Source organism: Scylla paramamosain, chromosome 41 (assembly GCF_035594125.1).
Source record: "Scylla paramamosain isolate STU-SP2022 chromosome 41, ASM3559412v1, whole genome shotgun sequence".
Taxonomy (NCBI): Eukaryota; Metazoa; Arthropoda; class Malacostraca; order Decapoda; family Portunidae; genus Scylla; species Scylla paramamosain.
In genome coordinates this window covers 97,501-109,956 of record NC_087191.1, presented here as the reverse complement: position 1 = coordinate 109,956, position 12,456 = coordinate 97,501, and positions in this window count along the sequence as shown.

The window sequence follows — 12,456 nt, the reverse complement described above, 5'->3', positions numbered from 1 at the left end:
TGTATTGTCGGGGAAGACCGTCAAACGAAGCTGTGAATGTTAGGGAAATCTTTAAATCTTTCTTATTGAAGTATATATCCTTTAGTATACAAGGACCAAACAAAACAGTAAACCATGTTTAAGATAACAGAGTTTCACTAGCTGTGTTTTTGCTACTTAACTAATCTTATAACTCCTGTACTGTCCATAGTAAAAAAATAAAGATAAAATGGTTCATAAGTTTTAAATATTCGTTTCACTGACCTCTATAACTTACTGCACTAATTTCGACAAAACATCTTTCTTTTATTACCCTGCAACTATTAAATATCATACAGAGGACTACACACACACACACACACACACACACACACACACACACACACTCTAATAATAATAATAATAATAATAATAATAATAATAATTATTATTATTATTATTATTATTATTATTATTATTATTATTATTATTATTATTATAATTATAATAAAAATTTGCTTACCTTCACAGTTCAACTCCTGGCTGACTTCAGCCCACAGCCTATCCACAACATTCCTGTTAGCGTGGTGCTTATTCCATTTATTCCATACTGCCTGTCTCTCATACACCTTGGCTATCAGGAGCTCAACATCCATCCTTCTCTCCACTCAGTAGCGTCCACCCGCGCGGGTTGAGCAGGCAAGAATGATCGGAACAAACAGGAAAGCGGGTTGAAGCAGGCTGCCGGCGCCGACACGCTCGAACCTGCTTCCTCTGTGCACGCCTACACTTGTTTATATGGTTTAATTCTTGGCGCGGGTCGGCGCCGGTTGCCCGCGCTGGCAAACCTGCTTTCTCTGTGCACACACCCTTATGTAGATCATCAGGGGTATTTATGACTACTGGTCTGCCTCCACTGTGCAGCCAGGCTAAAATACTCCCCTCCCTTGTAGAAACATTTTTCAGTTTCCTGTTCCTTTACCAAACTCATCGTTTTTGCCCTTTAGTTTATATACACTTTCCTCTAAAGACCTTTAAGTTTTTTTTTCTTATTGTACATCATTTCATTCTTTTCTTTCTGTGACAGTCTCAGAATTACCGCCTTACCTCCTTCTCTGGGCTTTCTCAAGCGATGTGCCACCGATATATCATCTGTTTTAAGTTTCACACCAATATCTCCAGCCAGCTCAAAGATCTTGGCCTCCAAAACGCCCTCGGTTTCGTCTGCCTCCTTCTCCAGCACAAGAATACGCAAATTCTCCCTTCGAGAGTACTGCTCCAGCTTATCGTTTTCATATCTATTCAGTAGGTAGTACTGCTGCATTTCAGCTATCTTGCTATCCATTTTGTCACTTAACTCCTTCATAGAAGTGGATATAACAGTGGACACAGCTACAGATATTATATTAGCTATGCCTGGCAGTATCGCGGCAGCCACATCCCTGACAGTCTTGCTTATCCTGTTTCCTTCTAAGGAGCTGGTTATATTATCAAGCTCCTCAACTACCTTGGCCTTCACTAGATTTTCCAACTCAGCTCCCACTGCAGGAGCCATTGTAATATATTGTGGTAGAAAGTGCAGGAGTCTGCTTAGGTACCAGTATTAGTAGCCGTGTGTAGCTCTGTCGTCTGCTTGTTTACACACGGAAGCCCAATCTAGTCCCAAAAACTACAGTATTTTACCTTCAAAACTGGCAATGGAAATGAAGTTTAAGCTTCAGTACTGCATTCCATATATCGTGAAGTATTAACAGTCACCTCCGTTGACAGCAATAACACGAAGATGCCATAGTTAAATCGAAAATTCAACTGAATTGTGGAGCTCTCTCAAGCATGTCCACTTGGTGTGTGTGTGTGTGTGTGTGTGTGCACGAGCGTCACAACCCCACCCCTTCGCCTTTACCTTCGTAGCAGAAAAGGAAAGCGTTTTGCCTCATGTTCTCAGTTTCCAGGCAGTCACAGCTCACACTTGAGATGAGATTATATATATATATATATATATATATATATATATATATATATATATATATATATATATATATATATATATATATATATATATATATATATATATATATATATATACATACATACAAACCCACACACACACACACACACACACACACCACGTGTTGGGTAGGGCTTCTTCCTTGTTTATTAGAGCTTTTCAACATTATTTGGAATATTTGTGATTTTCCCTTTTCTTGGGGTGTTCCTATAATTATCCCAATCCAAACGCCAGGAAAAGATCATCAATTAGGGACCAATTGACGTCCAATTTCCTTAACCTTTTGCAATTGTAAGTTGCTCGAAAAGGTGTTAAATATCAAGCTTATGTGATACTTGGAGAGAGGCCATTACTTGCCGCCATTTTAATATGATTTCGGGAAATTAGGTGTACGTTTGATGCTTTTTTGTCTCTAGAATCTATTGTATGTGAAGCATTCGCTAGTAAACAGTATCAGTTTACAGTATTTTTTTTGTTTGGAGAAAGCTTATCACACAGCTTGTTCTCATGGCATTGTACTTAGTTTCCTCGGATATTGGCTCGGTGGCCGACTTCCTACTTTTTTTTATTCAGCATTTTTTTTTTCTTTCTCATCTTTTACGGGCACACATTGGGGGCGTTCTTTCTGAAGCTCATCCACTTCAAGATGGCATGTATACTTAGTGTCACACTTTTCGCAGTGGCTATAAACAGTGCCGTTGGTGTGCTTCCAGAAGGAGTTCGTGGTAATTTATGTCGATGACGTGTCAATATCCTTTCCTGTGGCGTGGATGCCTTTCATTGAGAGGAAGTTGCAGTTAGCAATTAATATTGTTTCTCATTGGGATACAACTCGGGAATCTTATTTCTCGGCTTCAAAGACTATGTCCATACATTTTTATTGCCTTCGTGGTGTTCACCTGACCTAGATTTGTATCTATGTGATGGAAGAATCTCTTATGTGAAGGAAACTCGTTTCCTGGGACTTGAATTTGAGAAATGCCTGACTTGGGTACCTCACCTTCGCTATATCAAAGGAAGTAGGTAGTAGTAGGTAGTAGGCACTTCACGAAACGATAATTACTCAAAGTGAGGCCTAAAGCACCGGATCAGGGGGTACTGTGAACTTATCATTAAACCAAGCTGTGACCCTTTCTGTTTCACAACATAAGGGGGCAGTCACAGCCTGCCCTCTAAAGACAACTCTCTTCCTCCACACAAAACTACAATCACCTTTTAACACACACACACACCCTTCACTCACAATTTTAAAATTATCATGGCAACTCTTACACCAGCCTCGGAGTCCCTATCTGCAGGGACTCCGACCTGGGGAAAAATGTCCCCAGGTCGGACTGCCCTTCTGACGACGACCCTAAGTGTCTTGACACCCCCCCTAAGCTTTTTCTTCATTAACTTCTCCAACACTCGTGGTCTAAGATCTAATTTTCAATCTATAGATCACCACCTCTCCTCCTCTAAACCTCATCTTCTTTTACTCACTGAAACTCAGGTGTCTGAGGCAACTGACAGTAACCTCTTTTCTGTAGCCTCTTACTTTCTCTATCCTCATTTTCGATCCAAATTTGGATGTTGCGTTTATGTGCGCAACGACTTAACCTGCTCTCGTGCCCAGGCTCTTGGATTTTCCGTTTTCCACCATATGGCCACGACTACAGAGTCACTCTCAAACTAAATTTATCTGTGTTGTATAGCTCGCACCTAACTCCTTTGACTATAAGAAATTCTTTGACTACTTAACTTCCAGAGTGGAGCACATTCTGACTCTCTTCCCTTTTGCAGAGATCTCCATTCTTGGAGACTTCAATGTTCACCCCCAGTTTTGGCTTTCCTCTCCCTTCACTGACCATCCTGGTGAACTAGCCTACAACTTTGCTATCCTCCACGACCTAGAGCAATTGGTGCAACACCCTACTCGTATTCATGACCGTCTTCGAGATACACCCAACGTACTTGACCTTTTCCTGACCTTTAATCCTTCTGCTTATGCTGTCACCCTCTCTTCTCTGTTGTGCTCCTCCGATCACAATCTCATATCTGTATCTTGTTCTATCGCTCCAATCCCTCCTCAGGATCCCCATAAGCGAAGGTGCCTCTCTGGCGTTTTACCTCTGCTAGTTGGGGGACCTGAGGTATTTTACTGATTCTCCTTGGAATGACTACTGCTTCCGTGTCAGAGACCCGTCTTTGTGTGCTGAGCGCATAACAGAGGTGATAGTGTCTGGCATGGAGGCGTACATTCCTCACTCTTTTTTTTCGATCGAAACCTTCCAAACCTTAGTTTAACACAACTTGTTCTCGTGTTATACGTGAGAGAGGTGGCCCAGAAAAGGTACTTAAGCCTTCCTTCACCAGAATCTCATGCGCTTTATATTTCTACTCGGAACCATGCCAAGTCTGTTCTCCAACTAGCCAAAAACTCCTTCATTAACAGAAAGTTTGAAAACCTTTCTGGCATCTAGCCAAAAATATCTCCACTAACTAACTTTGGTTCTTCTTCTTTCCCTCCTTTATTTCAATTTATTTCTAAATTTCTTTATTTCTAAAGCTGAACTCTTAGCTAAAACCTTTGCTAAAAACTCTACCTTGGACGATTCTGGGTTTGTTCCTTCCTCTCCTCCACCTTTTGGATACCTTCATTGTATCCTAAATCCTCGGAAGGCTTATGGACCTGATGGGGTTCCTCCTATTGTTCTCCGAAACTGTACCTCCGTGCTTGCACCTTGTCTAATCAAACTCTTTCAGCTGTCAACATCTATCTTTCCTTCTTGCTGGAAGTTTGCCTACATTTAGCCTTTTCCTAAAAAGAGTGACCGTCGTAATCTCTCAAACTACTGTCCTATTGCTTTAATTTCCTGCCTATCTAAAGTTTTTTAATCTGTCCTCAACAGGAAGATTTTTAAACACCTATCACTTCACAACCTTCTACCTGATCACCAGTATGAACATAAGAACATAAGAACATAAGAAATAAGGGAAGCTGCAAGAAGCGACCAGGCTTACACGTGGCAGTCCCCGTATGAAATATGCCTACCTATTTCCATCTATTATCCCCATCCATAAACTTGTCTAATCTTCTCTTAAGCTCTCTAGTGTCCTAGCACTAACATCATGATTATTGAGTCCGTTCCACTCATCTACCGTTCTATTTCAGAACCAATTTTTTCCTATCTCCTTCCTAAACCTAAATTTTTCAAGTTTGAACCCGTTATTTCTTGTTCTACCCTGGTTGCTGATTCTAAGAATTTTGCCTACATCCCCCTTGTTATAACCCTTATAGCATTTAAAGACTTCTATCAGGTCCCCTCTTAACCTACGTCTTTCTAAAGGATGTAAATTTAACAACTTCAATCTCGCCTCGTAAGGAATACTCTTCATCCCCTGTATCCTTTTAGTCATTCTCCTCTGTACTGATTTTAATAGACCTATATCTTTCCTGTAATGTGGGGACCAGAATTGCACAGCCTAGTCTAGATGAGGTCTGACCAGTGCCAAGTATAACTTTAATACTACTTCCGGCCTTCTACTTTTAACAGTCCTAAAAATTAATCCCAGTACTCTATTTGCCGTTTCTGGCTTCTATGCATTGTTTCCCTAGAAGGAGTTCAGAGCTAACTATAACTCCTAAATCTTTCTCGTACCCTGTACCTACCAAAGATTGGTTGTTTAATGTGTACCTATTGTGTGGGTTTCCTCTAACTACGCTAAATACTTTGCATTTATTGATATTAAATTGCATTTGCCATCTACCCGTCCATTCATTCATTCTATCTAAATCTGCCTGCAAGGCGATGGCATCCGATTCTGACCTAATTAATCTACCTATCTTTGTGTCATCAGCAAATTTACTAACATCACTACTAATTCCACTATCCAAGTCATTGATATATATTATAAATAACAATGGCCCTAATACTGATCCCTGTGGCACCCATTAATTACATGACCCCACTCAGATTTCGAGCCGTTTATTACAACTCTTTGTCGCCTGTCACTAAGCCATGACCCTATCCAGCCTAACACCTTCCCATCTATCCCGTGTGCCCTAACCTTTCTTAGGAGCCTTTGATGGGGTACCTTGTCAAATGCTTTACTAAAGTCCAGATATAAGATATCATAACTATCACCATTATCTACTGTCTCGTACACTTTACTGTAAAAACTTAACAAGTTTGTCATGCAAGATTTCCCCTTCGTGAAGCAATGCTGTGACTGATTTATCAAGTTATGTTTGTCTAAATGTTCCCGAATGTTCTTCTAATATTTTACCTACAACTGAAGTTAAGCTGACAGGTCTATAGTTAGACGGTAAAGTTTTATTTAGCCTGCCTCCACATTACTGGTACCTCACCCGACTCCAGTGGTTTCCTAAAGACAGAAACTAACCGCTCACTAATAATCTCTTTGCTTTCATTCCTTAAATACTCTGAGATATATTTCATCTGGTCCTGGTGTCTTGAACTTTTTTTTTAGCCTATCTATCTCCTGTTCCATTATCTCCCTAGTTATGGAAAAATCTGTCAGCCTCTCATTCTTATTTGCTCTAAACACCTGTTCACTATCTTGCATATCCTGCATGTTTTCCTGGGTGAAGACAGTTAAAAAATACTAATCTTCTCCCCAGAACTAACCAGCTCCGCATCTGCTGCCTTTAATGGACGTATAGTATCCTTATTCTTCGTCCTGTATACCTGATAAAATCCCTTGGGGTCCGTCTTCACCTGGCTGGCTACCTTTGCCTACCATTCATAATTGCCCTTAGCTTTCCTCGTTAACTTCCTGACTGTTCTAACTAATTAATTATATTGTGACCTTAAAACTTCTTCACCTGTCCTTAATCTCTTATATATACTTCTCTTACGCCCTATATAATGCTTTAACCTAGCAGTCATCCATTTAGGGTAATTTTTTTGTGATCTTATTGTCCTATACGGGATATTTGCTAGCTGACCTGTATGAAATTTATCTACGAAATATTCATACAATTCATCTACATTTACCTCACCTAATCCCCTCAACGCGGCCCGTGCCATTCTCTCCACTCCCTCATCTACTCGCCTCGACCTCACCTCTCTCATTTTAGCATGACCTGACATTCCAACATACTCACACCTATCTCCCCCTTCCTCTTTCCTCCGCCACTTCTGGACACATCTTCCCTCCTCTTGTCCTACACCCTCACACCTCACCTCACCTCTCTCATCCTGCCTTATCTCTCTGAACTCCGTCCTTGACCTGACCTCATCATGCATCCCTTGCCAGTCCACTCCTTGGAGGTACCTTTTTAATTCCTAAAAATCTGCTCTCCTAAAGTCAGGTATTTTACTAGTGTATTTGCTTCTAAAAGTTTCTTCCCATTCTAAATTGTACCTGATTTCCCTATGGTCACTGTTACCTAGCTGTCCTCCAACCTGTACCTGCGTGACTGCTTCCTCTCTGTTAGTAAAAATTAAATCTAGAATATTATTCCCCCTTGTGGGTTCTAAGACTACCTGTTTAAAAAAAAATTATCCTAAATTACCTTAAGAAATTCCTTGCTTCCTTGTTATCCACCATCAGACTCCAGTCGATATTCCCAGAATTAAAATTTTCCACCACACATAGCTACCATACATAGTTACCTGCCTGCTCTATTTAATTCCTGCCACAGTGAGGTGTTAATTTTCCTTTGTACTGGTCGGTGGTCTGTAAACTACCCCTAGTACTACTGACTGCGATCCTTCCTTAATATCTACCCATATCAACTCTGCTTTGTTATCTGTTTTAATTATACTGTTAATACAACATTGTAATGTGTCCTTAACGTATAACGCGACGCCTCCTCCTCTCCTGTTTTCCCTATTTTTATAGAACATTGTATAACCATCTATCTTAACCTCTGGATTAAGTATTTTTCCTGACATATCTAACCAAGTTTCAGTTAAAGCAATTATATCAAATTTCTCTACACACGCTATTCCTCTAAGCAAGTCCATTTTGTTCAGAATACTTCTACAGTTTGTGTAGTAAACACTTAAGCTACTTCTCATCTTCCCTGAGCTAGCTAGCTTTCTAGATTTAACTAATTTGCCCCTCGCCTTCCCCTCACTACCCCTTCTTCCCTCCCGACTAACGAAAAAAGTGCTGGAGTGCAGTTATCTCCTGCTCGAGTGTTTCGGCCAAAACACGAACACCCTGGCGTGACAAATGCACTCCATCCCTGGCGTACAAGGTGTCCCTGCCATAGAAAAGGTCCCAGTTGTCGATGAACGTCCATCCACTCTTACAATGACTCGCTAGCCTGCGATTCACTGTAATAGCCCTGGACAGCCACTCAGCACCAACTCCCCTCCTCGGCAAGACACCACATACCACGGGGATCCCTCCCTTGTCCCTAATCCTGTCCAAAGCCTGTCGAAACCTCCCGATAAGCTCCTCACTCCTGACCTTACCAAGGTCATTCCCTCCCGCACTGAGAAAAACAATGGGCTTGGTCCCATCTTTTTCCAAGCACGTGTCTAGCCTATCAGCTACCTTCCCTATCCCGGTCCCCGGCAAACACACCCTCGACCTACGCTTCCTATCCCTAGCACAGAACGCACTATCTAAGTGCCTAACATGACTATCACCAAACATAAGCACTCTACCTTGGGGGCAGGGTAACTGCATCTGCCGCCTCCTTCTTGTCTCCTCCCGCCATGTCCACCTCCTCCTTCACTTCCTCCAGCACATTGAAGAGATTCTTCGTCTTCACGCAAGGCGCCCTGAAGCCCTTCACCCTCTTGGCTCCCCTGCACACAACCGACCACTGCTCCTCCGTCGCCTTACTAGGTACGGTGACGGTGGGGCACGATCCTCCCACAGGTGCTGAGATCCTCTCATAGAACTCAGCCTGCATGTCTGAGATCCTCTCACGAAACTCAGCCTGCACCTCTGAGATCCTTCGATGGAACTCAACCTCCACCTCTGAGATCTTCGCAACTAAGGCCTCGAGAACAGGAGAACAACCACAACCAGACGACTGAGGAATATGGGTTCCGTTATGGCCGCTCTACTTCTGGCTTTCCTTACTGAGTCTTAGTCATCCTCTATTAGAGATTTTGGTGAAACTTTGGCTGTTGTCTTGGACATATCAAAAGCTTTTGATAGTCTGACACAAAGCTTTGATTTCCAAACTACCCTACTACGGCTTCTATCCTTACCTCTGTAACTTCATAGCAAGTTTCGTTTCTGACCGTTCTATTGCTGCTGTGGTAGACAGTCACTGTTCTTCTCTTAAATCTATTAACAGTGGTGTTCCTCAGACTTCTGTTCTGTCAGCCACTCTCTCCTTATTATTCATCAATGGCCTTCTAAACCAAACATCTTGTCCTATCAACTCCCACGGTGATGATACCACACTGCACTTTTTCACGTCTTTTCATAGACGTCCAACCCTTCAGGAAGTAAACATTTCACGCAGGGAAGCCACAGAACGCCTGACTTCTGATCTCTCTAAAATTCCTGATTGGGGCAAAGGAAACTTGGTATTGTTCAGTGCCTCAAAAACTCAATTCCTCCATCTATCAACTCGACACATCCTTCCACACAACTATCCCATCCTCGGTCTGTCCTTTACTTATAATCTGAACTGGAAACTTCAAATCTCATTTCTAGCTAAAACAGCTTCTATGAAGTTGGGTGTTTTGAAACGTCTCCGTCAGTTTTTCTCACCCCCCTTGCTGCTAATTCTGTACAAGGGCCTTATTCGTCCATGTATGGAGTATGCTTCACATGTCTGGGGGGGTTCCACTAATACCGCTCTTCTAGACAGGGTGGAATCAAAAGCTTTTCGTCTCATCAACTCCTCTCCTCTAACTGACTGTCTTGAGCCTCTCTCTCATCGCCGCAATGTTGCATCTCTAGCTGTCTTCCACCGAAATTTTCATGCTAACTGCTCTTCTGATCTTGCTAACTGCATGCCTCCCCTCTTGCCGCGGTCTCGCTGCACAAGACTTTCTTCTTTCTCTCACCTCTATTCTGTCCACCTCTCTAATGCAAGAGTTAAGCAGTATTCTCAGTCATTCATCCCTTTCTCTTGTAAACTCTGGAACTCCCTGTCTGCTTCTATATTTCCACCTATATTTCTATATTTCTATATTTCTTCTATATTTCCACCTTCCCATGATTTGAATTCCTTCAAGAGGGAGGTTTCAAGTCACTTATCCTTCAATTTTTGACTATCGCTTTGGACCATTTTCTGGGACTGGTATCTCAGTGGCCTTTTTCATTTATTTTTTTTTCGGGGAGGATTTTTGTTGACCTCCTACATAAAAAAAAAATAAACAAACATATATACGAGTATATATATATATATATATATATATATATATATATATATATATATATATATATATATATATATATATATATATATATATATATATATATATATTAAGGTAGCATGTACGAAGGCACTGTCGCTCCTTAGAATCTTGGCTCCTACCTCTTGGTTCGTTGATAGATAGACTCTTTATTTCTCTGGTACTGAGGTTCGGCTTTTTGTGTTAGACTCGGTGCACCATGCCGGTGTTTACCTGGGAACTGGTGCGTTCCGCTAATGCCCAATCCCCAGCTTAGTGGTGGATGCTGGTGTCCTTCCTCTGCGTTACCTTAACATGTGACAATGGTGCCACTACCTGCTTCAGTTGATAAATCGCCTCTTACTCCTTATGGTTGAGTTATTAGTCGAACGTCGAACGTCTTCCCGAGTTTTTTTTTTTTTTTTTTTTCTGTGTGGCCATCTCCCGCGAGTCACGTTCTCATCTATGTGTGTCCCAGACGAGTTTCACCAAATCTTCCGTTTTCAGGGTTGCATCTGGTATGGTTGTATTAAATGTACCTTTCGTTTCTGTATGTTTCTATAGGTTGGTGTTAGTCTAGTGTTGTTTAGTGTTGTCTAGTGTTGTTCAAAGAAATTTCTCTCTGTGATCCTGCTATTCTTGATAAGAACTTGTTATCGGATTTTGAGTCCCGTGCATTATTCTTGGAAGACTTCCACACACACCGACTCCATCCCTGTATTTATGGACAGTTCAAAATCCAAAAGTGTAGTCGGATTTCGTGTTATCTTTCTTTTAATCTTTCGAGGCGGTAGCTTACTCGGTGTTGCTTCTGTTTTTACAGCAAAACTTTCTGTTATTATCCCACCTTTAAGAACTATTTTTACTTTTTTTCGAATTTTAGAGACACATTTAATGTTCTTTCTGCTGTAAAACATTTTAGTCCTTCTTCCCTTCATCCTCTTATTTTATTGATCCTTCAGTGGCTTTTCGTTTTACAACATAGATTATATATTGGGATTTGCTGGGTCCTAGCATATATTGGGGTTTCTGGGAATGAGAAGACCAATAGGCTGACTACAGATGCAGGAACTCAGCTTGCTCCTTTCAGCCCATTCCATTCCATGACTTATACATACAAGGATTTCCTTGCCACTACTAGGATGAGTAAGATAACTTATGTTTCTTTGTGCACATGGACGTATGTCCATGTGCAGGATCGCTGCTCAGAGAATGCACTGGCTCTATCCGGACAGGTCACACGCGTCTCACTCATGGTTACCTCATGTCCCGAAAAACAAAACTCTTTTGTGTTGACTGTTTAATTTGCCTTACAGTCTGACACTTTCTAAAGGATTTCTAGTGGACTGCTCTTCTGATATTGACCCTAAGCGTCTTGGCATTCCCCTCAACTTTATCTTCATTAATTTCATTAACTGCAACATTCGTGGTCTAAGATATAATTTTCAATATATACCACCTCTCCTCTACTAAATCTCATCTTCTTTTCCTCACTGAAACACATGTGACTGAGACAATTGAGGCATGACAATTGACAATTGACAATTTATCTGTGCTGTATACCTTTCACCTAACTCTTCTGACTATAAGAAATTCTTTGACTTCTTAACTTCCAAAAGTGGAGCATATTCTGACTCTTTCTCCTTTTGCGAAAATCTCAATTCTTGGAGACTTCAATGTTCACCATCAGCTTTGCCTTTCTTCTCCCTTCACTGACCATCCTGTTGAACTAGCCTTCAACTTTGCTATCCTCCACAACCTAGAGCAAATGGTGCAGCACCCTACTCGTATTCCTGACCGTCTTGAAGATACGCCCAACATTCTTGATCTTTACCTAACCTCTAATCCTTCTGCTTTTGCTGTCACCCTGTCTTCTCCGTCTTGCTCCTCCGATCACAATCTCATATTTGTATTTTGTTCTGGCTCTCCAATCCCTCCTTAGGATCCCCCTACGTGGAAGTGCCTCTGGTATTTTGCCTCTGCTGAGGGAAAACACCTGAGGAGGTTTTTTTCCTGATTTACCTTTGAATGACTACTGCTTCCGTGACAAAAACCCGTCTTTCTATGCCGAGCGCATAACAGAGATGATAGTGTCTGGCATGGAGGCGTATATTCCTCACTCTTTTCTCGACCTAATCCTCCCACACTGGTTTATCACAAGTAGTTCTA